Source organism: Tursiops truncatus, chromosome 17 (genome assembly GCF_011762595.2).
Source record: "Tursiops truncatus isolate mTurTru1 chromosome 17, mTurTru1.mat.Y, whole genome shotgun sequence".
Taxonomy (NCBI): domain Eukaryota; kingdom Metazoa; phylum Chordata; class Mammalia; order Artiodactyla; family Delphinidae; genus Tursiops; species Tursiops truncatus.
Genome location: NC_047050.1, coordinates 77,200,117 through 77,219,017, shown reverse-complemented (window position 1 = coordinate 77,219,017; position 18,901 = coordinate 77,200,117). Strand labels below are relative to the sequence as shown.

The window sequence follows — 18,901 nt, the reverse complement described above, 5'->3', positions numbered from 1 at the left end:
AGCATGTTTGTAATAGCCTCCTCTGTTTTCACCAGAGGTATGTTTTTAGACGGTTTTCCTGTGATGGGGTTTTAGGGTCAGAGGACAGCCCCACCCACGCAACCATGCAAACTGGAACCCTGGGTGTCATCCTCAACTCCTCTTGTCCCCACCTCCACTATCCTCCGCTGGCCGACCTCATTGCCGTCTCCCAGGAAACCAGGCACTGCGTCTCCCGCAGGCCTCTCTGCCCCAAGAACTGTCCTGCCCACTGAGGCTCACTCATCCCTCTAAATGCAATGGGAACACGCTGTCTTTCCTAACCTGACAGTCCCCGCCCCCCTCCCCCGGCACCATCACATCCACGCCCTGCCGGTCCTTCCCCAATCCCAACCCGCGCACGCAGGTGCACGTGCACGCTCACACATGCACGCTCACACACCCGGGCCAAGATCTCCCGCGGGGCCCTTGACCCTGGGCTGCCCCCTCGTCGCTCCTACCCACCCTGCCAGGGCCCAGCTCTGCGCCCCCCACCTCCCGCGCCGCCTGCGGCTGGGAGTTCGCGCCCCAGACCCCCAGCTGCCAGTGCCGCGCAGGAGCCCCGCCCCACGCTTGCGCCTCCTGCCTTCCCAGCGGCCCCCGCGCCGCTGAGGCGCGGCACGTGGTGGTGGCGGCGCCGCGCACGCGCGGACCTGACGGCAGGAAATGGCGCGTCGGTAGACGGTGCGCTCGCTGCGGCGTCCGAGGCTTCGAGGAGCCGCAGGTGGGACTTCCGGAACGCGCGGCGGGTGGGGCCCGGAGGGGGACGTTTTCCCCAGTTTCCCCTTCTCCAGGGGGACGTTTTCCCCAGTCTCCCCTTCTCCGCACGATCCAGCGTGGCCCGCGGGGCCTCCTGTGCCTGACCAGCTCCCTAGGAAATGGGCGTGGACCGGCGCGGACGCACGCAAATCCCTCGGTGCCCGGGCTCCAGTCCCCGCCGGAGGCCGCCCTGGAACCCGAATATCCGCCTTAGGGCCTGGGTTGCCCTCCTCGTGGAGCCGCCCGCCCCATTGCCTGAGTTCTGATCTGCCTTCTTTGTCTTTACCACCTGCTGGCGTTCATCTCGTTAACACCACGAGTTTACAGCTTTCTTTTCCTTTTCCTTTTGGTCTGATGCATCTAAAGCCATAAGTACTCAGCTGGAATTGGCAAACAGGCTATTTTCAGGGCAGTTGTTGCCTGCCTTCAAGATAGTTAATTGTGACGTTTCAAAATGTAAAGAAGATGATACATAAAACGCGGCAAAATGCTCAGGACCTGTTAACTGAAGCTGTTCTTTTTTTTTTTTTTTTTTTTTTGCGGTACGTGGGCCTCTCACTGTTGTGGCTTCTCCCGTTGCGGAGCACAGGCTCTGGACGCGCAGGCTCAGCGACCATGGCTCACGGGCCTAGTTGCTCCGCGGCATGTGGGATCTTCCCGGACCGGGGCACGAACTCGTGTCACCTGCATCGGCAGGCGGACTCTCAACCACTGCGCCACCAGGGAAGCCCTGAAGCTGTTCTTGGAGACTGTTTCTGTAGTAATGAGGTCAAGAGTGACACGCATCTCCTGGTGCGCCTGTTCTATAGAGACCTTGTGAACGGTGGGCCTTTGCTCTTCTCTTAGTCGTGGGTTGATGTGAGTTAGCTGTTGACCTGTTTTAGATGTAGACTCAGCCAGTGGGACCACCAGCCACAAGCATGACAGGCCATAGAATGTCCCTGCACATGGGCCCAGGCTCACCTCCTTTCCGCCTGACCTGCTCCTCACCTGGGGTCCTCTTTGATGCATCTCAGCTCTGTTTTCTCACAGTTGGAGACACGCGATTACAGGTAAAGAAGAGGCTATGGGAGACGGTCAAATGTCCGATTTGAAGCCATTCTCGGTGAAGGGTGAGGTTGCCCTCACAGGGTAACTGAATGTTTTTGGGAAGAAGCGGCCTTTGCTTAGTGGATTGTGATTTTTATTAACGAGCTGGCTCACCTCTTGAAATGCCCTAGTCTAATTGACCCCATCCCTGCACTAGCGGAAAATGGGATGGGAAGAGTGTGTGCACACAGACATGGCCCAGGTGGTGTCGAGCAAGGAGTCTGGTGTCAGGCTGGAGAGGGAGAGGGCGGGGTGATCCTATCGCTTTTCTGTGCAGTTTGTATTTCTTCAAGCCAGAGACATGGTTTCAATGTTGGCTTTACATTTCCTCCCTTGGGATTTGCATTAAAATTTGTTTTTCATTAAAGGAAGAGGGAGAATACTGACCACATGAACCTAGAAAACCTGAAGAAACAGAAAGTGAAGGAGCCAAACCAAAAACAGCAGGGAAGATGTGGGAAAGACCAGGTTTGAATCTTTCATTTACTGTTAATGTCCTGTTTTTAAACTTAACGGGCTTCAGTAAGTTAAATTCTTCATTTTTTTAAATCTGTAAGCCTTTCTTAGTCTCTATGGCATTTTGATAGTTTTAAAAACGTACACTTTGTGTGTAAAGTACATTTATTTCTAATTTCGGAAGGCGCGCTGCTTTGTGTTGTGCCTGGGCCTCGGAATCAGTTCTGGGAGGGGTGGGTTCGGTTACGCATTACTCAGAATCCTTTGAGTGGCTGCCACCCTCTTGCTGAGTTCTAAGGACCCGGAAGCTGCCGGCTGGGGGCGTCGTGGTGTCCTGGACCTAACTTGCTCACTTGCTGAGGGTCACGTTTGCTCTTCCCAGGGGCCACTTCAGGACACATTGGTGGTGGTCTCTTTAGTGTTTTAACAGAAGTTCTAACCATTACTGCAACATGGAAATGTTCTCAGTAAAACTCTCTGTCTTCTTGTGTCTCGTAGCAGTGCCTGAAGGAAGAAAGTACGTTCTCCATTTCCGAAGATATCAGGTAGGGTTTGTTCTGTGTCCCTTTCGTCTGTGCAGGAGGTGAGGTAGGGTGGTGAGGATGGAGCTGTGGGAGGGGCAGCGACATCACCTTCAGTCCTGAGTCCGGCCTTGGCATTGGAATTGGGACCTGCACTCCCTGTTTTTATCCAGTCTTTGCTCTCACTTGAGCAGAAGTGAAGAATCTGGTAGAACCACAGAACGATTGGTAATGGGAGCTGCTGGCTGCTGCGCAGGAAATCAGTCTTTTGCGCGTTCTGTGAAGGCCTTCTGTGAAGGCCGAGGACTGGCCCCCTTCATCTGCTGCCGGTCCTCTCTTTTGTGGTTTTTATTTTATCAATAAATAAAGGATCTTGTCAGAAATAATTGTAAACTAGGTAACAATCAACGTAACCACATCTTTTTCAAAGAATAGAACCAAAAATTGTTTAAAAGGCATTAGGCATATGGTTGTCTCTGACCTTTCTTTACCTCTGCTGTTTTCTACCACTTTCTTGTCTCAGAGGACAGTATAAATAGCTCTCTTTGTCCAGTAGAACAAAGAAAAAACCTGATGGAAAAAAACCGTGGTAGGTTTTGCTTTTGGAAACTTTGGTGTTGGAAACACGTGTGGCTTGATGACAGGATTTGCGTATCAGTTCATGGTGAAAGGAGTCCAGGCTTCAGAATCAGGCAGTTGAAGCTGTTGTTCTAAATAGTATTTCCAGTTTTGGGTGAAGCACCTGGCCTCGGAGTACAGGAGTAGTTTAATTTGATGTTTTCTCTGAGTCATGTCAAATCATGTTTATTAGTTTCCCGTAATCGGGTGGGGGGGAGTGGGGTGGGGGGAGGGCGGGCCCCTCCCTTTTCTGGCTGCCGTTTGCTCCCTCCCTCCCTCCCTCCCTGCTGGACCCCCGCCGTGAGTGGTGGATGAACTTCTGAGCAGGCCCCTGGGTATGCAGCTCACACACCATCGACGTGGGGATCGTTATGGTGAAGCGTCTCAGATGTTAAATGTTGCTGAAATTTTACAGAACTGCTTGGCCAGACAGACAGAAACGTGTGCGACCTAGGTCTAGCTTGTGGGCCTCATCGTGCGGCCCCCGTGCTGTGAACAGAGGCAGGATTTCTCCTGTGCCTGGTGTTCTGTCCCAACTCTTCTTTTTCTCTCATGGAAAATGTCAGAAATTTTGGGAAACTTTCCTTTTGTGTTTGTTTTTGTTGTGATAACATTCATATAATGTAAAATTCATCATTTTAACCATTTCAGAGTGTACAATTCCTTGGTACTAAGGACATTCACAATCTTGGGCAGCTGTCAGCACGATCTAATTCCAGAATTTTTTCATCACCTCAAAGGGAAACCCCATACCCCTCATTTCCCTCTTCCCCCAGCCCCTGACGACCTCTCATCAGCCTTTTATTTCTACGAATTGGCCTGTCCTGGGTATGTTGTACAGGTGGGTCACACAATATTTGTCCTTTTGTGTCCAGCTTCTTTCACTTAACATATTTTCAAGATTCATCCACATTGTAGCACGTATCAGCACTTCATTTTTATTTATGTAAAAAATTATTTATTTATTTTTGGCTGTGTTGCGTCTCCGTTGCTGCGTGCGGGCTTTCTCTGGTTGTGGCGAGCGGGGGCTGCTCTTTGTAGCAGTGCGTGGACTTCTCACCGCGGTGGCTTCTCTTGTTGCAGAGCACAGGCTCTAGGTGTGCAGGCTTCAGTAGTTGCGGCATGCGGGCTCAGTAGCTGTGGCTCGCGGGCTCTAGAGCGCAGGCTCGGTAGTTGTGGCGCACGGGCTTTGTTGCTCCACTGCACGTGGGATCTTCCCGGACCAGGGCTCGAACCTGCGTCCCCTGCATCGACAGGCGGATTCTTAACCAGTGCGCCACCAGGGAAGCCACAGCACTTCATTTTTATGGCTGAAAATATTTTACTGTTTGAGTGTAGCGCCTTTTGCTTATCCGCTCATCTGTTGATGGACGTTTTGGGTTGTTTCCACCTTTGGGCTCTTGTCAGTATTGCTGCTGTGAACATTCCCTCACAGTATTTGTGTGAACACCTAGGAGTGGAGCTGCTGTGTCTCGTGGTAGCTGTTTGCGTCGCTCCGGCACTGCCGCACTGTTTCCCGGGGCGGCTCCACAATTTGACATTCCCACCAGCAGCGTACGAGGAGCTTGAGTTCTCCACACGCCTGCCAGCACTTGTTATTGTCCATCTTTTCGCTGTAGCCGTCCTAGTGGGTGTGAAGTTGGTCAGTCGCCTGGTCGCGGGCCTCCCTTGCCCTCCATAAGCCAGTGCCTGGCACCCCAGTGCCTGGCCCCCCAGGGCCTGTCCCCGTGGCGGTGTTTGGGTGGCGGCTGCAGGGGCTGCCCCGCGCTCCTGCTCGGGCCTGTTGTGTCTGATCTCTCTGTTTAGTTTGGGTTTTGTTTCTGAATGTGTTTCTCGCAATTACTGCTTCTTCAAGGCTACTCTTGAAGGACCGTTTTTCTAAATTGATGATTTCCTGGCAGTCGTAGTTTTTTTTTTCTTCAATTTTTAATTTTTTTGGCTGCGCAGCACGCGGGATCCTAGGTCCCCAAGCAGGGATGGAACCCGCGTCCCCTGCATTGGAAGCGTGGAGCCTTAACCATGGACCACCAGGGAAGTCCCATGGCAGTCACAGTATTGACAGGGGCCGGGGGTGGACAGAGGTGGACCTGGTGGGTGACAGGGCTGGCTGTGCCATCCGCTCTTTCTGCAGCCCCCGCGGGTCTCCTGTCGGCAGGACGTGCGCCAGGGGTGCTTTTGCAGCTGCCAGCAGCTCCTTAGTGTCAGACTGGAGTTGCGCTCATTCGCCCCCGCCCGCAGATGTCCTGTGAATATGCTCATGTTCACCAAACATGTTGTGAAAAATAGAGAGTCCACTGGAAAGACTGGAGACTCTGTAGTCTGTAATGTAGGTTATTTATCTGTTTTCAGAATGGTAGGCTTCCTAAGTGAGCAGCAGATTTATGTATTTACGTATGGTTTTGTGTTCCAGATCTGCACAGACCGCCAAGCCTGTGAGGACGCGTAACAGTGCAAAGCTTTGCAAGAAACAAGGCCAGGTGACGTCTTCAGGGGTGATTCTCGTGGGCAGCTTTCTAGGCGCTCGTGCTTGCGTGTTTGTTCTTGCAAGTGTAAGAAGACAGTGAATGGGGATTTCCCTGGCAGTCCAGTGGTTAAGACTCCATGCTTCCACTGCAGGGGGCATGAGTTCCATCCCTGGTACCGTGAGGCGTGGGCAAAAAAAAGACAATGAATGACCTTACTATGAGACTTGTCTGACTTTCTTTCTTTTTTTAAAAAAATATTTATTTTATTTATTTATTTTTTATGGCTGTCAGGTCTTAGTTGTGGCACGCGGGATCTTTTGCTGCAGTGCACGGGCTTCTCTCTAGTTGTGGCATGTGGGATCCAGAGCACGTGGGCTCTGTAGTTTATGGCACACGGGCTCTAGTTGAAGCGCATGAGCTCAGTAGTTGTGGCATGTGGCATTAGTTGCCCCATGGCATGTGGGATCTGAGTTCCCCGACCAGGGATTGAACCCGTGTCCTGTGCATTGGACAGCGGATTCTTTACCACTGGACCACCAGGCAGATCCCCTGTCTGACTTCCTAATAGGAATGTATTGTGAAATGAGTCTGTGGAGCCTGGGTGGGGGAAGTGGCATTGGAATAGCTGCTCCTCCTGTGCCCTTTCCCAGTGGGGTTTGTGCCCGGGGGCAGTGCACTGCCCTGGGTTCCACTTCTGACAAGGGCCAGGAGGGCTGAGACACAGAAGCTATTTTCTGAAGCTCCTTTGGAGGCAGTAGAGGCGCACAGTCTGGATTTGTTGCTCCTCTGATGGAAGCCTCTGTGGGGAAGGGCAGGGCAGGATGTGGTGAGTAAAGCAGTCACTGGGGTCTGCGGCCTGGGTGGGTGCTGCCTGTGGGGTGTGGCCCACTCACAGTGTGCTCTCTCTCCTGCACAAGGTTCTGAGGATACAAGGCCCTGGGGACGAGAGGAAGATGGCCCTTGGTGATCTCCAGGTGTCCTCTGAGGATGGGGCACTGCAGGCTGTGCCCAGCGGCCAGGATGGTGGGAAGGCTGTGTGGCCCAGCACCCTGGGGGAGGGAGACAAGGAGCAAGTGGACGCAAGCCAGGGAAAGGATGGGGTGAAAGTGAAAAGCAAACAGAAAAAAAAGAACATATCGGAAGAGCAAAGGCGGGAAGGGCTTAAGGAGAAAGGTGCTGGGAGGCAGACCAAGGCTTCGAAGCTGGAGGAGGGCAGCGGGGACTGGAGGGGTGCATGTGGCCACAGCAGGAGGGTGCCTGTGGAGAGGGGGCGCGGGCCCAGTGGGGAGGCGGTGCATGGAGGCGATGGGGACGCGGGAGCCGAGAGCCGCAGGGAAGACGCGCAGGCGGAGGTGAGGGGAACATCCACGACGGGGCAGCTAGCCTACACCGAAAAGGTGGGAGAGTTGGTGGGGAGGAAGCAGCTACGAGGGAATGTCGAGGAGGGGAAAGACATGTGGGCTGGAGAAACTAAGAAAGAAGAAAATGAAAAATGTGGTGCTGGTAACGAGTCCGCATCAGAGACTGTGGTTTCCAGAAAAGTCAAAAAAAGGAAGAAGGACAGCGTGGGCGGAGCAGGGGCTCCGGAAGCAAAGGAACAGAGACAAGGGGATGGGGAGCTGGGGGGGGATGGGCGGGCGGAGAGGGCCATCAGGTGTGGACTGGGCCGCCCCGGGAAGGACGTACGGTGGGAGAAACGACGGAGAGAGGAGGTAAGTCGGTGTGGCCTGGAGCAGGGCAGAGGCCAAGAGGAGGAGCCGGTCGGTGCAACGTCCCGAGGGAGAGACAGGAAAAGGGACCACGAGGCCACCAAAGGGCCGGAGGAGGAGGGAGAAGGCAGGTGGAGATAGTACGCCCGCGCCGGCCCCGCCCCCGCCCTGGCCCCACCCCCACTGCCCATCACCACCCCCTGCAGGCCGTGCCCCGCCCCTCACCCGGTCACCACCCCTGTAGCCCCGCCCCGGGCTCACGGCCCACCTCTGCCCCACCCCCACCCGCGGTCTCTCACGCCCACGTGTGGGCATAAAGAGAAGGTGGCTGTAAGTGCTGGCTTCTGCTGCGGCTGTGGGCCTGTCGGGGAGGCGTGGTGGGTAACGCCAAAATATTGTAGGGCAGGGGCAGCTTTGAAATGTAGGTGTTACCGGGTGCTAGTGAGAACCAGCGTCCGTGATGCACTTGGCTCTGTGTCTCCATTGCTTTTGGCCAGTCCTTGACGAGGTAGGTGCTGTTATCTCCACTTACCAGGTTAGGAAACTGAGGTACAGAGAGGTTAAGCAACTTGGCCGTGGTCACAGGGACACTAAGCAGAGGAGCACACAGTGGACACCGCCGTCTTAACCATCCCTCCTGGGCCGTCTAGCCTGCAGCCACCAGCCGCGTGTGGCTGTGAGCTCCTGAGATGTGGCTGGTCCTGGTGGGGACATGCTGTGGGTGAAAAGTTCATGCTGACTTCAAATAGTAGGAAAAAGAATGTGAACTCATTTTTTATATTGATCACACATTGTAGTGACAATATTTTAGATATTTTGGTTGAAATTAAGTATATTGCAAAAAATCAAATCGGTTTAAAATTCACTTGTGGCTTGTGTCACATTTCTGCTGGTCAGTGCTGTTTCACACCTTGTGAAGGGGTGCAGCAGAGACCACAGGAGGGGCTGCCAGCTTTGGGATCAGAATGGTCTTTATTGGTATCAGATCCTGCTTTCAGCAACGATATGATTCTGGGGAAATTAGATTTTCTGAGCCTCTTTTTTCTTGTATGTGAAATGGGGTGCTCTTTGTGGAGTTGCTAGTATGAGGAGACATGTGAAGGCTTATGAAGTGGGTGGGTGTGAAGTGGCCTCTCATTGTGGGTTCGATTTGGATTTCCCAGATGGGTAAGGATGTTGAGCATCTTTTGTGCTTATTGACCGTTTGTATATCTTTGGAGAAACGTCTGATCAGTTTCTTTGTCTATTTTTTTTTTTAGTTGGGTTATTTGTCTTTCTATTGTTGAGATGTAAGTGTTCTTTATATATTCTAAACACTAGATTCACCAGATACATGATTTGCAAACATTTTTTCCCTTCCTGTGGATTGCCTTCTCATTTTCTCGATGGTGTCCTTTAAAGCACAAAAGGTTTGAAATTTTGATGAGTCCACTTTAGCTGTTTTATTTTTCCTTGCTTGTACTTTTTTTTAAAAAAATTGTTTTATTTTTGGTTGCGTTCAGTCCTTGTTGCTGTGTGTGGGCTTTCTCTAGGTATGGCGAACGGGGTCTACTCTTTGTTGTGGTGTGCTGGCTTCTCATTGCAGTGGCTTCTGTTGTTGCAGAGCATGGGCTCTAGGCTCGTGGGCTTCAGTAGTTGTGGCACGTGGGCTCAGTAGTTGTGGCACGTGGGCTCAGTAGTTGTGGCACATAGGCTTAGTTGCTCTGCAGCATGTGGGATCTTCCCAGACCAGGGATCAAACCCGTGTCCCTTGCATTGGCAGGCGGATTCTTAACCGCTGCGCCACCAGGGAAGTCCCTGTTAAATCAGAATGTGAGTCCTCTAACCTTGTTTTTCTCTTTCAAGATTGTTTTGGTTATTCTGGATAGCTTGTATTTCCATGTGAATTTTAGGATTGTTGTCAGTTTCTGCAAAGAAGCCAACCTTTTGATGGGGATAAGGTTTTTCTGTGGATCACTTTGGGGAATATTGCCATCTTAGCAAAATGAGTCTTCCAATCCATGAATATGGGATGACTTTCCATTTACTTAGATCTTCTTTAATTTCTTTCGGCACGTTTTGTAGTTTAAAGTGTACAAATATTTTACTTCTTTGGTTAAGTTCACTCCTAGCTATTTTCATTTTTTGGTGCTACTGTAAATGGAGTTGTTTTGTAATTTTCTCAGGTAATTCACTGCAGGTGTAAAGAAAGAAAACCAATTTTTGTATATTGATCTTGTACCCTGCGACTTCGCTGAATTAATTTATTAGCCCTAATAATTTTTTGTTGTTGTTGTAGAATCTGGTGGGTTTTCTATACACAAGATCCTGCCATCTGCAAATAAAGACAGTTTACTTCTTCCTCTCAAATTTGGATGCCTTTTACGTCGCTTTCTTGCTCGTGTGCTCTGGCTAGAACCTGGTGTGGGGACAGGGCGCCCGCTTGTGGGCTGGTGCCTGCCTGCTGGGTTGGTACGGGATGCCTCGTGGCCGGTGTCCAGGGCAGAGTGGAGCTCCCCTGGCCTGCGGGGACGGGTCAGGGATGCGCAGGTCCCCAGGCCAAGCCATCCCCGCGGGGCCACCTGCACGGTCAGGCCCCTGCCCAGTCTCTGCTCCCACGGCCAGGGCCCTGCCCAGTCTCTGTGTCTGCTCCTCGGCAGAGTCGGTTTTGAAGCGCCTGTCCAGCTCTGCGTGTCCCCCCGTTGTGTGCGGGAACCCTCTTCCTGCCACTCCCACCCCCAGCGGGGGCTCCTGGACATGGGCCCAGGGGGGATCTGGGGAGGTCTCCTCTCTGCCTCTGTTGGGAGGCCCTTGGACTAGGTGCGGACCCTGAGTCCTGTCCTGTGAGGTCCTTCCTCGGGGCGGCAGCGGCTGTTGTCCTGTGGCTGCCGCTGCGTAACAGACTCCTGTTTTCTAGCTGAGGACAGCGTAGCCGCTAAGATTCTGTCTTACAACCGAGCAAATCGGGCCGTTGCCGTTCTCTGCAACCATCAGCGGGCAACTCCCAAGACCTTCGAGAAGTCGATGCAGACGCTTCGGTCAAAGGCGCGCAGCGGGCACGGCGGGAGGGCCTCTGGGGCGACTGCGCGGCTCCCCTCCTCTTCCTTCCCTGGGAGCGCACGGCCCTCGGAGGGGCTTGGGCACATCACGGCTGCCCGGGGCCAGGTGCTGGCCAGGAGGGAGAACCGGCTAAGGGAGGGCCAGAGGCCATCCTGCACGGCCTTCTGGTGTGGAAGGGCCTCTAGCCCAGGAGGGAGGTCAGTGGGGCAAGGGGGCCGGGTCTGGCTGGAGCAGGTGGTATGTCTGGGGCCGCTTGGCCTCACCCTGTCCCCTGGCCACAGAGTGACCAGTCAGGACCAGCGCTCCAGCACCCTGAATGGGCAGACGGGTACCCAGGGGACCTGGTCAGCTGGGCCCTTTCAGGGCATAGGGCCTGCAGGCTGTGGACGGTGGTCCCTGGGGCTGGACTAGGGTAGGCAGGAGCAGCCCTGACTGGGCCCCTCTTCTTTGCAGATTGAGGCGAAGAAGAAGCAGGTGGCCGAGGCCAAGGCAGAGCTGAAGGAGGCAAGGGCCGAGCACAGATGCAGAGGGGACGGCAGGTCCAAGAGGCAAGTGTCCGGAGGCCTCGGCCCATGCAAGTCGTGGGGTTGGCAGTGAGCCTGCTTTTGTCTTCACCAGTTCTCTGGTTTTCTTTTCAATCGTATTTTCTGATTCAAAAGATACAAACTATATTTGCGCCCAAACGTGAAGCAGTGCAGAAGTGCAGGAGGAGAAGCGCCTGTCCTCGGGCCCCCGAGCTCCGGGCCACGTGGTTCTCTCCTTCAGAGGCTCTCGGCTCTGGGCTGCGGGCGAGCGGTTCCGGCTCGTTCACAGAGCTGCGCAGCCATCGTCACCGTACATTTTAGAGCGTTTCCGTGGCTGCAAACAAACCCCTTCCCCTCCCCCAGCCCCTGGACATTCGCACAAACGGAATCCCACCATCTGTGGACCTTGTCTGGCTTTTTTCGTTCAGCGTAATGTTGCTGAGGTCCACCCGCGTTGCAGCCCGTCAGTGCTTCAGTCGCCGAATATTCTGTGTGCGGCCAGACCACGTTTTGCTGTCCCTGTGTCTGGACGTTGGGTGTTCCCGCGGTGTGGCTTTTGTCGTAGAATTGTCGGGTTACTCTGTAGCGCCGAGGTTTAGCGTTTTAAGAAAGCGCGCTCACGCTCTCACCGGTCGCGCGCTGGGGCCCAGTTTCTCCACATCCTGGCTGGCACTGTTCTCGTCTTCCCTCGCTTTGGTTACAGTCCGGCAGATGTGGGTTTGCTTTGTGCTTCGCCGCTGGCTGACGACGTGTGAGGCTCTGTTCTCTGCTTACTGGGCGTTTGTGTGTGGTCTTTGGAGAAATGTCTGTTCAGCCCTTTTTCCGTTTTTCAGTTGAGTTCTTTGTTTTTTTTTTTTACTGTTGAGTTATAAGAGCTCATTATTCACTCCAGATACGAGTACCTTTTCAAATATATGATTTTTTTTTTTTTTTTGGCCGCGCCATGTGGCATGCGGAACTTCCCCAACCAGGGATTGAACCTGCGCCCCCTGCAGTGGAAGCGTGGAGTCCTAACCACTGGACCACCAGGAAAGTCCTCAAATACATGATTTGAAAAGGCTCTCTCCCATTCTGTGTGTTGTCTTTTTACTTTCTTGGTCGCGTGCTTTGAAGCACAAAAATCTTGATAAGTCTAGTTTCCGTTGCTTATTCTTTAGGTATCGTGTCTAATAAGGCTTTGCCTGAGCCGAGGTCATAAAGATGCATTTCTAGGTTTTCTTGTAAGAGTTTTATAGTTTCAATGTTTGCATTTAGCTAGTTGATCCATTTTGAGTTATTTTTTGTACATGGTGTGAGGTAAGGATTCCACTTCCTTTTTGCTCACGTGGACCCGGTTTTCCCAGCTCCACTCCCACCAGCTGAATGGTCTTGACACCTTGTGGAAGATCAGCTGATGGCAGGTGTTTCTGGGCTCCGTTCTGTTCACGTTCATCTGTCTGTCTGTCTTCCTGCCAGTACCACTCAGTCTTGATTCCTGTAAGTTTGAAATCAGGAAGTGTGAGCTCCGGTTTGGTTTTCTCATTAAAGATTGTTTGGCTATTCAGGGTCCCTTGAAAATCCAGATGAATTTGAGGGTTGGCTGGTCACTTTCTGCAGGGAAGTCAGCCTGGGTTTTGATTGGGGTGCGGAGCCGCTGGAGGTCCGTTTGGGAAGTACCGCCTTCTTAACCAGGCCAAGCCTTCCAGCCTGTGAGCCCTGGGCTGTCTCTTTAGATGCATCGTTCTTCTTTCATTTCGTTTAGCAAAGTTTTGGAGGACAAGTTTTGCACTTTTGGGGGTTAAGTTTATTTGAAAGTGTTTTATTTTCGTTGCTGTTGTAAATGGAATTGTTTTCTTCATTTCACTTTTGGGTGGTTCACTGCTGGCTTTGTTGCATGTCCCCGAGCCCACCCACAGGTTCAGTGATTCACCAGGAGGACTTCCAGGACTCGGCACTGAGCTGAGATCCCTCACAGTGTCAGGACACACGGACGGTTCTCAGGCCCGCGGGCCGCTGCACACGACTCATTCCCACTCCCTGGGCTCAGAGCCGGCGCTTCCGCCCTCTTCCCCAGGGACCAGGATCTCAGGAGTGTCCCCCTTGTTGTTACAAAATCATGTTCGTGGTCAGTCATCATAACTTTGCATTGCTTTTTTTCCCAGACCTTTCATCTGGGTTTTGTGCACAAGGGGCAGAAGTGTTGCCGCAGAGAAACGTTTGTATGCATCTGGGCCAGAAAGACACACCACATCCAGGCGCTGGCGGGACGGACGCTGGATTTTTCAGAGGTTCTCATGTTCATGTAACGTCTACGTGTGTACGGCTGTATCCTCCTGCTGATCCAGTGAGCGGCAGAGACAAGATGGGCTGCATCTGGGGGTCCACCTGCCCCACTGGGCTGTGTGCCAGGGCAGCCCCCTCCCCTGCTACGAGCTCCCCTTACCTGGAGAGTCTCAGGTGGAGCGCCGAGGCATCCCTGGGGCGGCTGTCCCTGTGATGTGCCCCCCCTGCCCCCCGCTGGCACACGTGCAGGATCACAGCCTGGGCTGCGGGCAGTCTCTGCATCAGAGACACACGGCCCGGCGCACTTGACTTCTGACTGCCCCGCCAGAAAAACGGGCCTTTTCCTGGGGGCATCTGCAGGTGGCCCCAAGGTCCAGCCAGCAGCTATGTCTGCATGGTTAGGGTCCCACGAAGGGGTGTCCTAAATCTGCCAAAACCCTGGGGTCTGAGGTCCAGTCCTGGAGCCTCCGTCCCACTCGCTCTCCTGCTTCAGACGGTGCTGGGTTTCTGCCTAGAGTCAGGCCCAGGCAGCAAGACCCGAGATTCCCAGCAGACCGGTCGCTTTCCTGCAGCAGCAAAGTGGAGACGCCGCAAGTCCAAGTCACAAGGCTTCCCTGAGCCCTCAGTCGCTTGTCCATCCGGAGGTTAGAAGTTGATCTGCTCCAAAGGGCACACATCAGGCCAGGTCACCAGCCTGGGTCCCATCTCACGAGAGCTCGTTAGAAATCCACCCAGCTCTCCAGACTCCAGGACGTGTCTCCCTCTCGGGAGAACCCCCTTCCTCACGTGGACTCCTTCCCCAGAGACGTCAATAGGAAACTCAGAGTAAGAAACCATCGTTTATGGGGATGTGTTTGCTGCACTCAGAGTTTGGATTCTAACCCTCCCACAGGCTGCAGAACACGGCTGTTGAGTCCGCTTGACACTTTTCCTGCGCATCCTTTCTGATTGGGACGATTCCTCTGGCATTTATGAAGTTACACGGATTTTCCTTCTTCTTTTGGCCGTGCCATGCGGTGTGTGGGATCTTAGTTCCCCGACCAGTGGAAGTGCGGAGTCTTAACCACTGGACCGCCAGGGAAGTTCCAGCCATTTTACATTTTGTGTCAGCTTTTTACTCTGCGTCCAGCTGCGGTAGCCACAAAATACAGAGCCATTTCAAGAACTGTACTGTTTCTTTTTCTTTCTTTTTAATATTAATTAATTTATTTAGGCTGCTCCGGGTCTTAGTTGTGGTACGCGGGATCTTCACTGCGGCACGCAGACTCTTAGTTGCGGCACGCATGCGGGATCTAGTTCCCTGACCAGGGATGGAACCGGGCCCCCTGCAATTGGGAGCACAGAGTCTTACGCACTGGACCACCAGGGAAGTCCCTGTCCTGCTTTTTCTTACTGCTAATTTTTTCAAATCCCTAGCAGGTAAACCTTTACAGGGTTTTAACGTTACAGCTGCCTGGGAAGATCCTAGCTGGAATGGGGGTTGGGGAGGGAGAGGGGAGAGCAGCAGTCTTTTCTAAAACTTTGTTCCAGGCTTTTCTGCTTGGAGGGGAGAGCCGTGTAAACTTCTAACAGTTTTGGCCGATCCAGAGCTCAGTTTTGGGAATCTTTGGGTCCTTTCTCCCACCTGGAGAACAGAAGCCCAGGCATCACCTGGGCTGTATTTTCGCCCCTCACTTCAGCCGTGGTGGTCAAAAGCAGCCTGAGGATCTGAGCCCAGTCAGCTGGGGTTGGACCTGTCATCTCCAGGCTCGCCTTCTCACAGCAGGCAGCAGCTCTCCTGCTGTTGCACACTGGGTGAGACTCTGGGCCACTCAGGGGCCAAGCGTGTCCTGCCCCAGCCCTTCGTCCTTCCTTTCCAGAACAGAGCTCATGCCGTGTTTCACGGGTCAGAGTGCCAGCGAGTCCCACTTTCCCGCTGACTCCCCAGACCACCTGTAGGTTCAGTGATTCCGTAGGACTCACAGGACCCTGCACGGTCACGGCTGTGACTTCGTACAGTGAAAGGTCCCGTGGGCACCCTCTGCCTGGCACATCCCGACCTTCCAGACTCCGGAGGAAAGCAGTTCAGCGACCTGTACTGTCGGTACACAGCTTCGGGCTCCGTGAGCCTCTCTCTCCTTACTGGTTAGGGAGGCGGGCGCCCTCCCGACATCCAGCCTCGTAGGCAGGCCTTTCTCTCCAGGGTTGGTCGGGCCTGCTGTGTTGACTCGTCCTCTGCAGACCACACAGAAGTAGAGTTGATGTGTGTGGGCTGGCCTCACACCCTGCACCCCACTGAACTCGCCTGTTAGCCTTAGCAGTTGCTTGGCGGATCCCTTCGGGTTTGAGATCACGTCGTCCTCAAGCAGACAGTTCGCGTCTTCCTTTCCAGCCCGGACGCCTTTTACTTCTTCGTCTGCCTGGTGCTCTGGCTGGAACCTCCAGCGCAGGTTGAGGACAGGTGGTGTGTGTGGCCCCCTCGTCTTGTTGCCACCTGACGGGCCGAGCTCGACTGCTGAGGAGGACGTCAGCTGTGGGTTTTCTTAGGTGCTTTTATCAAGGTGAGGACGTGCCCTTCTGTTGCTTTTGTCGAGGTTTGTTTTTTTCCTGGAAGGTGCTGGATTTTGTCTGATGATTTTTCTGTATCTGTTGAGACGATGCAGTGTTGCACTAGTTGGATTTCGGGTGTCACGTTCTTGCATCCCAGGGATAAATCCTGTTCGCTCGTGGTGCAGAATCTCTTTTATGCATCCTGGATTAGGCTTGCTGTTGTCGTGACGAGGATTTTTGCTTCTGTATTTACACTGGATAATGGTGTGTGGCTTTCCAGTGACGTCTTTGGTTCAGTGTCAGGGTGACGCTGGTCTTGGAGGGACATGGGAAGCGGTCTCTCCTCTTCTGTTTTGTGAAAGTTTGTGAAGAGTTGGAGTTAATTCTTCTTTAACCGTTTGGTAGAATTCACCAGTGAACGCCTCTGGGCTTGGGCTGTTCTTTGTGGGAAGTTTTAAAATTGCTGAGTGATCGCTTTGCCTGTGTCCCTGTCGCGTCAGCACTGGTGGCATGTCTCCCGGGAGCTGGTCTGCCCCACCAGGACACGGTCGTCTGTGGTTTCCCTCATCTTCCTGGTTTCTAGCGGGGTGCCCCTTTTATTCGCAGCTGCTGTGGCTGTGAAAGCATGAAAGATTCCTCAGGTGCAGGCAGGTGCTTCTTAGTCGTGGGGTGAGTGTGTGAGACAGTCCGGCCATTAGACCGAAGGGCCTTCGTGCTCAGAGGCAGCTGCTGGGAAGGGGAGCCTCCTGTGCCTTCCGGGAGGACTCGCGTGCGCCCCCCGCCCCTCCGCTCTTGGTGGCACCAGCAGCCGCCTGCCGTTTGCCGCTGGCGCCCTGGCGTTCGGTTGGTGCCCTGGTGGCCACTGCAGAGCGGTGCCTGTGGCTGCGGCCCACCCTTGTGCACAGCCTGGGGAGAGACCCGGCCTCACACGCTCCGCCGTAGTGTCTGTCGGGGCCGCTCAGCCTCTGAGAGCGGCGTTTCCTCCACCCGCGGTCCTTCCACACGTGTCCAGGTGGGTTCGGAGCCGGAGTTCCCGGAACAAGGACTGGGGTCGAAGTTCACGTGCACGTGGATGTCGTGGCTGTGCCTGTCCCGTGTCCTCTGCAGGGTGCCCTGTCTGGCGTCTCGGGAAGGGCGTGTGGAGGGTGAAAGGAGGCTCCTGCCTTGATGAATCCGCTTTTCTCTAAGGCAGTAGGGTCAGGACTGAGCATCTTTCACAGGTGTGGAAAGGCTTTCGTATCTGATTCTGTCCTTTGCCCCCTTTGTTTGCTTGTGGCCTTCGGGCGCTTCCTGTGAGGTCAGGTCTGGGTGGATGGTGCCTGCTTCGTGCCCAGGGGGTTCCAGCCTCCGGGGGCTCCCCCGTCACTGGGCTCGCCTGGCCTGAGTGGGGCTGGGGGGTACCAGCACGGGGGCTTGTGCCCCTCCTTCTCTCCAGCTTCCTGGAGAAGAGGGGACGGCTGCTGGAGAGACTGCAGGAGCAGCTCGGGAGGCTGAGCACGCAGGCCACAGACGAGGAGGAGAGCAAGCAGGTGGCCCTGGGCACGTCCAAGCTCAACTACCTGGACCCCCGGATCAGTGTCTCCTGGTGCGTGGGCCCAGGCCGCCGCGCCCACTCGTGGCCTCGAGGAGGGGACTGGACCCCTGAGTGGCCCCAGTTCAGTCCCCTGGGACCTGTGGTCAGCACAGGTCCTTCCTGTGATGGGACCCGACTGGCTGGTGTGTTTAATGCTGAGTCCTGGGTCACTGGTCCTCTCTGCCCGAGAGCTCTGGGGCAGTGGAAGGCTGGGGTGGGACCCCAAGCCGCATACCAGCCACAGAGAGCCCAGCCTGCCCACTGGGGGTGGGGTGACTGGGTCGCCTGTGTGCCCTGTAAGCGTCCCCTGAGCACCCCGCTCGGAGGACAGCTGGGCTGCACTGGGGGACACGGCCTCCTCCCTGCTGCCCTGGGCTGGTGGCCGTGCTGTGGGTGCTGTGCCCAGGAGGAGCAGGTTGGGTAGCCTGGTGTCCTGACCTCTGTCCCGCTCCTCCCAAGAACCCCGGTCTCCTCTTGGCAGGTGTAAGAGGTTTGGGGTGCCCGTGGAGAAGATCTACAACGAGACACAGAGGGAGAAGTTCGCCTGGGCTCTCGACATGGCAGGCGAAGACTTTGAATTCTGAATGAGCGTCTCTGTGCCTCATCGGAACTTATTTTTTTTCACCATTAAAGCGGATTGGGGAATTTTGTACAAAGTAGTGTCATCACACAGAAGGTGGCTGATGCCCGGCCGGGTGCTTTCAAGTGTCCCCTCCCCCATCAGGTGTCCCCTGGCCTGGCTGGGAGCTGGTGTGGCAGCGTGCCTGGTCCCAGGCCGTGACTTGGGGAGGGCCCGACTGTCCCATAGAGGCCTATGCCTCCCCACTCCCAAACTCTGCCCCAGCACCGGGCAGGGACCCCGAGACACGCTGCACCTGTTACCTCAACAGATGGGACGGCGGGGCCCTGAGTGCCCATTGAGCCTGTCTCTCTCTGGTGGGTGGGTGGAATCCACGTGTCCCGAGAGAGCAGCTGGCAGCACGTGGGGCTGTCCTGAGTTCCAGGCCAGCAGGAGCTGGGGTGTCTGTGCCCTCAGGCCACCTGGTGCGGTGCACAGGCCCTCAGGGGCTGGTTTCGGAGTCACAGGGAAAGATCTCGGGGGGGGGGGTGTGTGGCACTCAGTGGCCAGGGACATATGGGCGTGGCTGACGATGGATGGGAGCGTCACTGATGTGGGGTGGGAGGGACATCCCTGCCGCAGCCAGGCCTGTGGTCTGCCTGCAGGCTCCTGGAGCTGGAGGTGGGCAGGGGCTGGGAGGTGTCTCTTTTCAAATTCTAGGTTTGGGGGGGCAGATAATTTTTCTTTGTAGTTTATACGTCTCTGGCTCAAGAGGCATCT

At 54.7% G+C, this 18,901-nt stretch overlaps 1 long non-coding RNA gene across 1 annotated transcript; it reads left to right on the top strand.

The window, feature by feature from the left end:
• The first annotated feature begins 725 nt into the window (after positions 1 to 725).
• Positions 726 to 14,625, top strand: LOC141276847 (uncharacterized). Its single transcript, XR_012327097.1, has 6 exons — positions 726 to 1,829; positions 2,235 to 2,334; positions 2,821 to 2,867; positions 5,872 to 10,659; positions 11,128 to 11,222; positions 13,340 to 14,625. It is a non-coding gene; the product is annotated as an uncharacterized lncRNA (long non-coding RNA).
• Positions 14,626 to 18,901: the final 4,276 nt, after the last annotated feature.